General features: G+C 56.0%; 1 long non-coding RNA gene across 1 annotated transcript; it reads right to left on the reverse strand.

Annotated features, from left to right (window-relative positions):
- Positions 1–6,686: 6,686 nt before the first annotated feature.
- LOC123814736 lies at positions 6,687–10,863 on the reverse strand. The gene is made up of 3 exons (XR_006784979.1): positions 9,959–10,863; positions 7,138–7,218; positions 6,687–6,908 (listed from the first exon to the last, which is right to left on the reverse strand). It is a non-coding gene; the product is annotated as an uncharacterized LOC123814736 (long non-coding RNA).
- Positions 10,864–10,923: the final 60 nt, after the last annotated feature.

The raw sequence follows: 10,923 nt of genomic DNA on the forward strand, positions 1-10,923 counted from the left end.
AATCCTCGGAACAGCTCTGAATCGAGGGGTAGGACCCTTACGGCCCCCCCCCCACCGGCCCCGACAGGGAAGGAAATTGAGGCCGTGCAGGGGAAGTGACCCGACGGTGCACTTAACGGAGCTGACCAGCGGCACAGAGAGAAGGAAACGAGGCCTGTCTGACTCCAGGGCCACCTCCTGGTCCCCCCGCCCCCCCCCGGCTGCCTCTCCCCGGGTCTGTGGGCTGCTGGGGTCTTGTCTGTGGGAAAGGGGCGGGGGCAGTTGCCGGGTCTCTCGCACCGTCTCTCCTCCTGTCAATCACTGCTTACCCTGGAAACCACTGGGCACTTAAACAGGGAGACTGCTCAACAGGGACGCAGTTACAGAGATGATGGGGGCACCCAGAAGCCAAGCAAGAGACTGAAAGGAAGCTCAGAGGCGGGCAGCGACAGAATGCCAGTGCCACCTCTAACTAAGCTGGGGGGACTGGGAGCGCAGGTCGTGTTACCGTAGTAGCCGGGGTCACCCAGCCAAGCAAGAAGCACAGTGGACTGTCCCGCGGCAGCTGGAGCCGTGGAGGAGACTCGGTCCCTGCTGGGGGTGCAGTCCAATGACTCTGGTCTCCCCCTCTTCCCCCGCTTCTGGCCTCCCATTGGCCGCTGGGAAGTCAGCTGACCTGGAGCCTGGGAAACGCAGCCTGCAGGGGTCAGCTCCCGTGTAACTCAGAGCAGATCAGGGAAAGGGCAGGAAATGGGTCTGGGAGCAAAGAGGACCAGTCCCTGCCCAACAGGCCCCCGCTTCCTGGCTCCGGCTCCCACCGGGAAGCCCCCACTAGGGTTCTAGCTCTCCCAGCACCTGCCCACACACTCCCCTGCAGCCGTTCCTTCTGCTGAAGCTCCGAGAGCGGCGTCCATCCCCCCCAGGCTGGACCCCAGCTGGCGCACCAGCCACGCCACCGCTTACAGGAGAGCCACGGCGGAACCACGTGAAGTCTGCGGGTCGACTGAGCAACGGACCAGCGGGGAGGGCAGAAATCAAGTGAGCCGGACCCCAAGTCTGGGCCAATCCCGGGGCACAGTGTGGGCCCCACAGCAGAGTCACCTCCGTCATCGCGAGACTACTGACCGACTCGGAGTCTTGCGGAGGAACGATGAGCCAGGCCCAGGCTCAGCTAAGCAGCTCCACGGGGCCGGGCCAAGGACTCCAGCCTCCACCAGGAGCCTCCTGTGCGCCTGCTGCGCCCATCGCCCTGCGCCCATCACCCTGAGCCGGCTGCTCGGGTGGCCAGAACAAAGCACCACGGGCTGTGTGGCTCACACCACAGAAACGCACCGCGTTTTCTCGGTTCTGGAGGCTGGAAGTCAGAGAGCAGCGTGTCCACGGGGCTTCCTTCTGAGGCCTCTGTCCTGGGCTGGCAGGTGGCTGTCCTCTCCCCCTGTTCGCATGGTCTTCCTCTGGGCATGTCTGTGTCCAAATCCCCCCCTCTTCGACGGTCACGATAAAGACCCTGTTTCCAAATACAGCCGCGTTCTGAGGTGCTGGGAGCCGGGGCTTCAACACATGAGTCGTGGGGGGGCACAGCCAGCCCAGGACATGCCCCGCTCTCACAAGGCGGGCATTGTCACCCTGTTTTCCCAATGAGGGAACGGAGGCCCAGGCCCGAGGCCTCCCAGAGCGGGTTCTGCTCAGGGAGCAGCCCCTTCTCCACCCACCGGGCCCCAGGAATCTCCTCTTACTCTCCGTGACTGCATGGGAGCCCGGGAAATCGACTCCAATCTGCCCTTGAATTCCTTTGCCAGCTAAGATCCGTGATCCACCACTTACTGCGCACTTGGGGTGGGGGTGGGGGGGGGGAGCTGGATTCTCTTGCTGGCCTTGCACATGCGCTCTGCACACGTGAGATGTAACGCCGCCGGGCCCCCACCAGGGCCTCCTGGGAGATGCCCTCCCCAAGACACGGTGCCTCCACCCACACAGGTCCCGCTCCCGCTGTATGTTCCTCCCCAGTGTCAACACCACCTGAAATTTCCTTTTTTTTTTTTTTAATCCTCACCCAAGGACAAATTTTCACTGCTTTTAGAAAGAGAGGAAGGGGGTGGGGGGGAGAGAAACAGACTTTATTGCCTTCCCATACACGCTCCCTACTGGGGTTTGAACCCACAACCCGGGTATGTGCCCTGACCAGGAATCAAACCTGCAACCTTTTCAGTCTATGGGATGATGCTCCAACCAACTGAGCCACACCAGCCAGGGCTGAACTTTCCTTATAGGCATGTTTACCTCTTTATTGTCATCTGCCCACCAGACTGCAGGCTGCATGAAGGCAGGATCCAGGTCCTAGGGACCCTTCGTACCTAGACAGAATTCCCAATCCATCACCGACATCCCTGGTACCCAGGGTTGGTTCAATAAATAATCCCATAACTCATCACTCACGGAGTCCTCACCAGACATCTACGAGATGGGCCCCAGGACCCTTGTTCTATAGAACAGGACACTGAGGCTCAGGGGAGGCCCGCACTCTGTGCTCGCTCACCCGGCCAGGAAGTGGCGAGGCTGGAACGCAGACCCAGGCCGACCCCCTGGCCTGGGCCTGCCCTCCACGCCCCTCCCTGTTCTGTGGCTTCCCAGACTGTCCTCACAGCTCCCCAGGGCCTCCCTTGTTCTGGAAGTTCCCGCTCCTGGCTGCTGGGCTACAGTGTCCCTTTGTGCCACAAGCGTCAGCAGAGAATCCCTCGTGGCCACCACCGTCAGCACTTTATGCTCCAAACCACGAATGTGCCGTCGTTTATGTAAATCACCTCCAAGGATATTTCCAAGTGTTTGTTCCACAAGCTACATCGCTGCACCTGTGTTCACGGGCTACGAGGTGGCAATTTCTCTGGGAATGGAGTCCCGGAAGTGGACTTGTAAAGGGCATTGCATGTCTTTAAACTGCATGGATCTCGTGAACTCGCTAAGCCTGGATTACGACCGGGGCGTGTGGGGCCCAGACACAGAGCACGTGTCGCCCAGGGAAACGCAGCAAGCTCACAGAAAGCCCCGGTTTGGAAATGGCTACCTCCGACCATGAATGTTTCTTCTGTGCTTGGACTATGCCTCCACCCTCAGCTTGAGTTTGGTCTTTGTACACTTTTATATGTGTGTGGACCTGGGTCGGACTGCTGTCTCTGTTATTTAATCACCCATTCATTCAATCAATTAATAAATGCATTGGTGAAATGCAGGCTCAATGCCGTAAGAAAGGCTCAAATAACAAAGGTCTCCTAGACAAGAAAACAGTTCATTTTTCTGTGTCACAACATCTGAATAAAAGCTGTCTGAGTTTGGATGGTGGCTTTATGGCGTCAGGCACCTGGACTCTTTCTATCTTATAGCTCTTCCATCTCCAACCAGCAGTTTCCTGCTCGTGGTCCAAAGTGGCTGCTGGAGCACTGCCATCATATCTACAATCCTGCCAGTGGGAAGTTGAGGAAAGGAAATAGAAGTTAGACCCTCTAAGGGCACAAACCAGACTCTTTCCTGCCATTTCCATTTTCATTCTCTATTGGCCGGAGTTAGCCGTATGTCCTGTACTACTGCAAGGCAGGCTGCGACAGCAAGTCCTTATAACACAGCTATCCTGTTTTCCGCTAAAACTCAGGGTTCTATTACTGGTGAATATGCCGTCCATTCATTCTCTGCTACTCACACACTCTCTGACATGTGGGAGGAGGCACAGCAGACCGGAAATAGCGTGGACTTTGGAACGTGACCCACCTTAGGGTTGGAAGCCGGCTCTCTCCTTCCCTGAGCCTCAGTGCTCCCCACTCATAGAATGGAGACAGGAGAGCAGGGGTGCTCACCCCACGCGGGAGCTGTGAGAGTTACACTGTAGGCTCCGCATTGAGCCTCGTGTACAGTTGACACTGAAGAAACGGCAGCTGCTTTTAAGATGAGCCGGACCCTGAGCTGCAGGTGACTCAGCAGGGGCCCTGCCCTGTGTTCCAATGGGGAGACATCCCGGGGCAGCCCCCTGCCAATAAAAGCCAGGAAACGTGTCAGCACATAACTTCGATGTGTCTGCCGTGCATGAGTCAGGAGCAGTCATGACCATAACTCATGACCATAAGTCACGGAGTAGCAGCGGGGCCCCAGATAACTGGCACCCTTCCCATCCCAGCTCCTCGGCCCCATTTTACAGAAGAGCAAGAGGCGCCAAGGCAGGAGCCACGAGAACACAGCGTGGCTACACTGTTTTATTGTATCAGTCTCCTCCCAATGGGGCATGTAGGTTGGTTCCAGTTTAAAACAATCATTAACAGCCTTGGCTGGGCCTCCCCGGGCCTGTAGGAACGGGGTTTCCCAGGGTAGCTGGGAAAAGCTGGGAAGAGACAGAATTGCAGGCGTGAATGAGAAACCCACAGGACGCTCTAAAACACAGCAGAGGGAGGGGGTCTCTCCCCAAATGTCTTAGAGATCAGAGCTCCTGAACCCTCAGCGCTATGGACATTTTGGGTCAGAGAATTCTGTGGGGTGGGGGGCTGTCTGGCGCACAGTAGGGTGAGTAGCAGCATCCTGGCCTCTACCCACAGGATGCCAGCAGCATGTCTCCACCCCTAGTGTGACAACCACAAGTCTCCAGACACTGACAAATGTCCTCTGGGGATCCAAGTCGTTCCCCGCCTGGGACGACTTCCAAGCACAGATTCTTCCCCGGCAGACTGGTGAATATCACAGATCCTCTCCTCCTTGGCCCGGCGCATGTTTCATCTCCTTGGAAGAGGTACAGTGCCCTTGCTGGCCACCAGGTTAAGAATAAGGACTACATGTCATTATCGAAACAATTAGAGGGATTTGAATGTGGACAATAGAAATGATATGGTAACATTGTATCGACATTGAATGTTCTGATTTTGAAAACCATCCCGTGGTTGTGCAAGAGAATGTCCTCCTTCGTAGGGGGTGCACACTGACATTTTCCGAGTACAAGGACATTGTATCTACAACGGACTCTTAAATGGTTCAGAAAAATTGCACAGAGAAAGAATAACCAACCAAGTGTAGTGAAATGCCGGCAATTAGGGAAGCTGTGGGAAGGAGAAATGGAAGTTCACTGTACTATTCTTGCGACTTTTCTGTAAATTTGAAATTACCCTAGAGATTATTTTAAAGGTTTTTAAAAAACATCGCTTATGTTTTATTCTAGTTTTTATTTATTTGCTTTTAAAGATTTTATTTATTTATTTTTAGAGAGGGAAGGGAGGGAGATAGAGCGAGAGAGAGAGAGAGAAACATCAATGTGCGGTTGCTGCGGGTCATGGCCTGCAACCCAGGCATGTACCCTGACTGGGAATCGAACCTGCGACACTATTATTCTAGTTTTTAAAACGTGGTTTTAATGGGTTGCTCCCACTAAAGAGAAAAACCACTCGTGACTGTGCCCAGGAGCCAGGCCCCACTCAGGCCGTGGGCCCGGGAGTCTCCCAGGAAAAGGGTGCTCAGTGTCAGCGTGGCAGGCGGGAAGACCATTGGCATTTGTTTGGGGCTGTAAAACGCCTAGAAAGAAATTTCGCCCAATATTAGCAGCGATGCCCCACCTCTGCCTCCAGTTTTGTCCCCACGTCCACCGCCCCCCCACCAGCCGGCCCACACGCCGCAGGGCAGTGACTTCACCCCCAGGCCCCAGCGAGGCCCTGATGGGTCTAAGGGTACTCCCACCCCCCTGCCAGTGACTGGCCCAGGAACGGGGATGGGATGCAAGGGACTGAGAGGGCTTCGGGCTGGTCTTTGACTTGCTTTGATCAGTAACATGTGAGGAAGTGACTTTTTATGAGGCGTCGGAGACCAGGATTCGTGGGTGCTGCCCTGAGAATGCCCTGTGAGGAAGCCAGTCCTTCTGGAAGGGGAGAGGCTGCGAATAGAATCGAGACCCCCCCGGCCGACAGCCAGCACCCACCGCCGCACGTACGAATAAGGCCACCTGGGGCCTTCCGGCCTCTGGCTGGACGCTGAAGGAAGCTGCGTGAATGAGCCCAAGCGACACCAGACGAGAAACCACCGGCCGATGCACAGGGCTGTGAGAAGCAGCAGTAAGTCAACGCTGTTTTACGCAACTGTGCTTGGGAGCGACGTGAAGACCCGTCGAGGTCACCGCGTGGCCTGGCACGGCAAAGTGCTCCATAAACGTCATTACTGGCGACCACGCACTTCTGCTCTCATCCCCCGTGCCGACCGCTCCCGTTTCCCCCCAACGAACGAGGTACCCCCTATCGTTCTCCAGCCACCTCTGCACCCCACTTCATTCCCACAGCATTTGTCCATGTCACCTGACATTAGCTAACCCTTTCTGCTATTTACCCTCTGCCCCTGTGGCAACTGCGAGGGCAGGGGCCTCGTCTGCCTTGTTCGCTGCTGTGCTGCCAGCATTTCGCACGGTTCCCGGCCCACGCAGGTCTCAGTCAGGACTTGGCAATGAAATGAATGGGGCGATCTGCTGTAACTGCAAGTCCTGGAAGGCTCCGCCCCTCAGCACTGTGACCACCCCCCACCCACCCCCCCCCCCCCCCCCCCCCCCCCCGCCCAGGGATGTCCATCTCCAGCAGCTTTGCAGCCTGAGTCTCAGAGCTCGGAGGAGCTGGAGAACGGACACCGAAGGAGGAGAAGAGGCAAGCCGCATGGCTCTCCGGAGAGAGCACGGACCAGGAGGCAGGCACAGCGCGTGCAAAGGCCCTGCACTCCCGAACAGTAGGAGACACTGGGAGAGGAAACTAGAGAGTCAGCAGGGCCCGATCTGCAGGGCCTTGAAGGTCAGGCGAAGGAGTGGGTCTCCTCCCACCACCGTCCCAGTCAAGCGTAACAGCGGGGCAGGTAACAAACATCTCTGCAGGGCCTCCTGCCTGCCAGGTGCTCTACCTCTCGCTACACTCACTGGGAACCTCGCAGTAAACCTATGAAGCAGAAGGAGAATGGACCCACATAGGCTCAGAAGCACAGCAGGGAGCCTTCACGCTTCCAAGGCTGGGCTCCTCCCACGGCCCACCTCTTTCTTCCCTTGCCCCCACGCCCACATCTCATCGACCAGCAAATCCCGGCTGCCCCACCTTCAGAACACGTCCAGAGTCCACCTCTCCTCCCACCGCCACAGTCTCCCCAGTCTGACCCTCCACCCCCTCCTACCTGGACTCCCGTCGTCTCCTCCCCGGCCTCTTGCCTCAGCGCGGTCCCCGAGTCCACTCCGCACTCACGGCCAGAGGAGCCCTGTTGAAGTATGAAGTCAGGGTCACTGTCCAATTCTTTACCACAGGCGCCCCACAGGACTTTCTGCAGTGGTGGAATTGTTCTCTAGCTGCATCGCCCAACCCATCATCCATCCACCAGACACCTGTGGTGAATGAGCACTTGAAATACTGTGCTTAGTAGAGCTGAAGGACTGAATTTTTTTTCTCTTTTTTTTAAGATTGTATTTATTTATGTTTAGAAAGGGAAGGGAAGAAGAAAGAGAGAGAGAGAGAGAAACATCAATGTGTGGTTGCTGGGGGCCGTGGCCTGCAACCCAGGCATGTGCCCTGGCTGGGAATCGAACCTGCGATGCTTTGGTTCACAGCCTGAGCTCAATCCACTGAGCTATGCCATCCAGGGCAGGACTGAATTTTTAATCCTACTTCAGTAGCTGCACTGGGCGGGCAAGGCTGTGGGAAACAGCCCCTCTTCCACGCAGCAGGTGGGAGCAGAGATGAGCCTATGATTCCGATGGCGACATCTACTTACCTACCTACTGACAGTTGTGTCTATATCCACCCAAATAACAAAGGCATTTAACCTTTGTCACAGCAATTCCACTTCAAGCCACTGGTCTACCGTCACGTGTCAAATGACATCATGCAGAAGGTCGCAACACCCAAAGACAGGAAGCAACCCACGTGCCTGTCAATGAGCAGCCAGTTAAGTCAATTACGGCCCAGCGACACAGTGGCGTGGAAGGAGCTGTAAACAAGAATGAGGAACCCTGCCACGGAAAGCAGGAAGAAAAAAAATAGAAATAAATTGGACTTCGACAAAAGTAAAACTTTTCGAGTTATCTAAGGACACAGTCAAGAAAGTGAAAGTGAAAAGAAAAAGAAAAGGAAAGTGAAGCAACAGCCAACAGATGAGAGAAAATACTTGCAGATCATATACTGAGACTGGCCTAGTGTCCAGAATATATAAAGAACACTTACGATTCAACGACAAAGACAAATACGAACAACTCAATTTTTAGGGAGCCGAAGGATGCTCCGAAAATATGTATGCATGGCCAGTCAGCACATGAAAAGATGCTCGGCCTCATTAATCATTAGGAAAATGTAAACTAAAAACCACGGTGAGTTCCCATTGGTTGGGGTGGTGTAACCAAAAACACGGAAGCGGACAAATGCGGGTGAGGATGTGGATGGAGCAACGGGATCCCTCGTGAACTGCTGGCGGGGATGTGAACGGTGCGGCTGCCGTGGGAACAGTGCGGCGGTTCCTCTGAAAACTAAACACAGTCACCGCATGGTCCGGTAATTCCACTCCCAGGTGTATACCCAAGAGTATACGAATTCGTACATGAATGTTCATAGCGGCAGCACTTACAGCAGCCAAAACGTGGAAACAACTCAAGTGTCTACCAACTGACTGTGTACACCAATCGTGGTCTCTGCACACGAAGGGATGTTATTCAACCATGAAAAGGAAAGAAGCACCGCAACACGGATGAAGCCTGAAGGCATCACGTAACGTAAAAGAAGCCAGACCAGAAACAAAGGAAGCCAGACGAAAGGTAAAGCTTCCATTATATTATAAGAAATGATATATATAATTTTGATTTTCAAAGCATGTGAATGTCCTATATATTAATAAAATTGTTTTTCAAATATAAATCATCATGTACTTCCTGGATTCAAAACCCCAGAGGAAAGAAACTGCCCGGCTCACTTTAAGTAAAAACCGAAGACTCTCTAGGCCCTTTCAAGGTCCTGCCCCATCTGCCCTCTGCCCCCCCCCCCACTCTCTAGAGGACCTTACCCCTCCCACCCACCCCCTTACTTAACTCCTGTCTCACTGGCCTCCTTGCCGTTCCAGCATATTCCTGCCTCAGGAGCATTGTTCTTGCTGTTGCCTTTGCCTGGAATAATTTGTTCCAAGCTATTTGCACCACTGGCTCCCTCAGCTCCTTTAGGTCTTGGCTCAAATGTCACTTTCTCGATAAGGCCTTCCCTGGCCCCCACCTCCCCGGAAACTCGGCCCTGTCCCCTGCTATTTCCCAAGAACAGTGCGTGGGCCAGGTTGGTGCTTAATAAACATGTGTTGAGTGAATGAATGAATGAATGACCTCAGGCAGTCCATTGGGTTCCGGCCCTTGGGAGGGCTCCAGACACCAGACGCCAGCGGTAACCAGCCATCCCAGGCTGCCTGGAGGTCCGGGGTGCATGCAGAGAACTGTGGAGGGCGTTCCTCTGAAATCTGAGACCCAGCCCCCACTAAGACTAGCGGCCCTTAAGCTCCTGGGTTCAAAATCCAAATGGATCAATAAACGGCAGCAAGGAGAGCCAGTTTCTCCAGACTTCACCAGCACTTGGGCTGCAACCCGTCCGTCCCTGCCATCGAAATGAATGTTTCTTCCTTGAAGTCAGGTGGAGAAGGAAGCAGGGAGGGAGCACGGGCCTGGCTGGGGACAGGGCCTGCCCACAGCGGGGACACAGAGGAAACACACCTGAGGTGACCGGGGTGACTAGGAGCTGAGGAATCCAGGGCTTAGACCTTCAGGGAACCAGGGCAGAATGGAGACTCCAAGAGGCACGGGAGGGGGGCCCCCGGGGGCGGGGGAGCAGGTCTCACCTCCCTCCCCTGCTCCCCTCAGGCACCTCTCGGGTCCTTCCTTGTCCTCTAAGGGTGCCTCCCACTTGGTGACACTGTGTGGACTTCTGAGAACAACTGTGTATTTTGAAGGCAGCCAGACCCTGCCCCTGTCATTTACCTGCCGAGGGAGCACAGGTGCGTGACTGAGCCTTAATTCTCTCAGCAACCGTTTCCTGAACCCACCGTGCGCCCTCCTCTCATCAAGACTGTGGGGTTCACTCGGGAACAAAGCAAGTCCTGGCCCTCAGGGGCTAGATTTCTGGAGGGGGAGATGTGAACTGCAAGTTCATCATTGCCCAGGGCCGGCATTGTGAAGGCAAAACAGGGTGATGTCACAGTGACCGGAGGAGGGGGCAGCTTTGGGCGACGTGGTCAGAAAGGGCCTCTGGAGAGACGGCATCGCTGGTTGGTACGAGTAAATGAAATGCAGCCGGCTAGCGCCTGGGCCGGCGCCTGACAGATACTCGGTGCTCACCAAATCTTACAGTGACTCTTAGGGTCACTGTCATCAGTGTAGTGTCCTCCCCCTCGGGAGAACGGGAGCTCCCGGGGGTCAGGCGTTTCTCCTCCCCGGGGCACGGCACCAGTTGGCACACGGCAGGTGTACGCACGGTCCTCGGCACCTCTGCACGCGGGAGGGCTGTGTAAGCTGGCCCAGCGGAAACAGGTCCCAACGAGGGAGCCCTGGTGTCCAAGTGCCCACCAAGCGCTGGCTCCCTGGCCCGGCGCCCTAGCGTTCCTTGCATACAGTAGGCGCTTGACGGTGCGTGCTGAAGAAATGCCCGTTTCTGGCTCTGGCGGCAGAAGACCTCGGCCCATTGCACAGGACGGTAAAACGAGACTGACGTGGGAGGCGCCGCGGCCCGTCCTTCCGTGAGGCGGGCACAGTGCACTGGCCGGGGCGGAGCGAGGCGGGCGGAGACGCGCCAACGCCCCTCGCTTCCGCGCCCAGCTGCGCCCAGCTGCGGCCCTACCCCCGGCGCGCCCGGGTTGGCTGCGGCTCCGCGGCCGCTGACTGGTCGGCGCTGCCCCGGCGCGGGCTCTGATTGGCTGTGACGCGCGACCGGGCGAGGCCCCCGGCGG

Source organism: Phyllostomus hastatus, unplaced genomic scaffold (assembly GCF_019186645.2).
Source record: "Phyllostomus hastatus isolate PE091 unplaced genomic scaffold, TTU_PhHast_1.1 phas_contig_17, whole genome shotgun sequence".
NCBI lineage: Eukaryota > Metazoa > Chordata > Mammalia > Chiroptera > Phyllostomidae > Phyllostomus > Phyllostomus hastatus.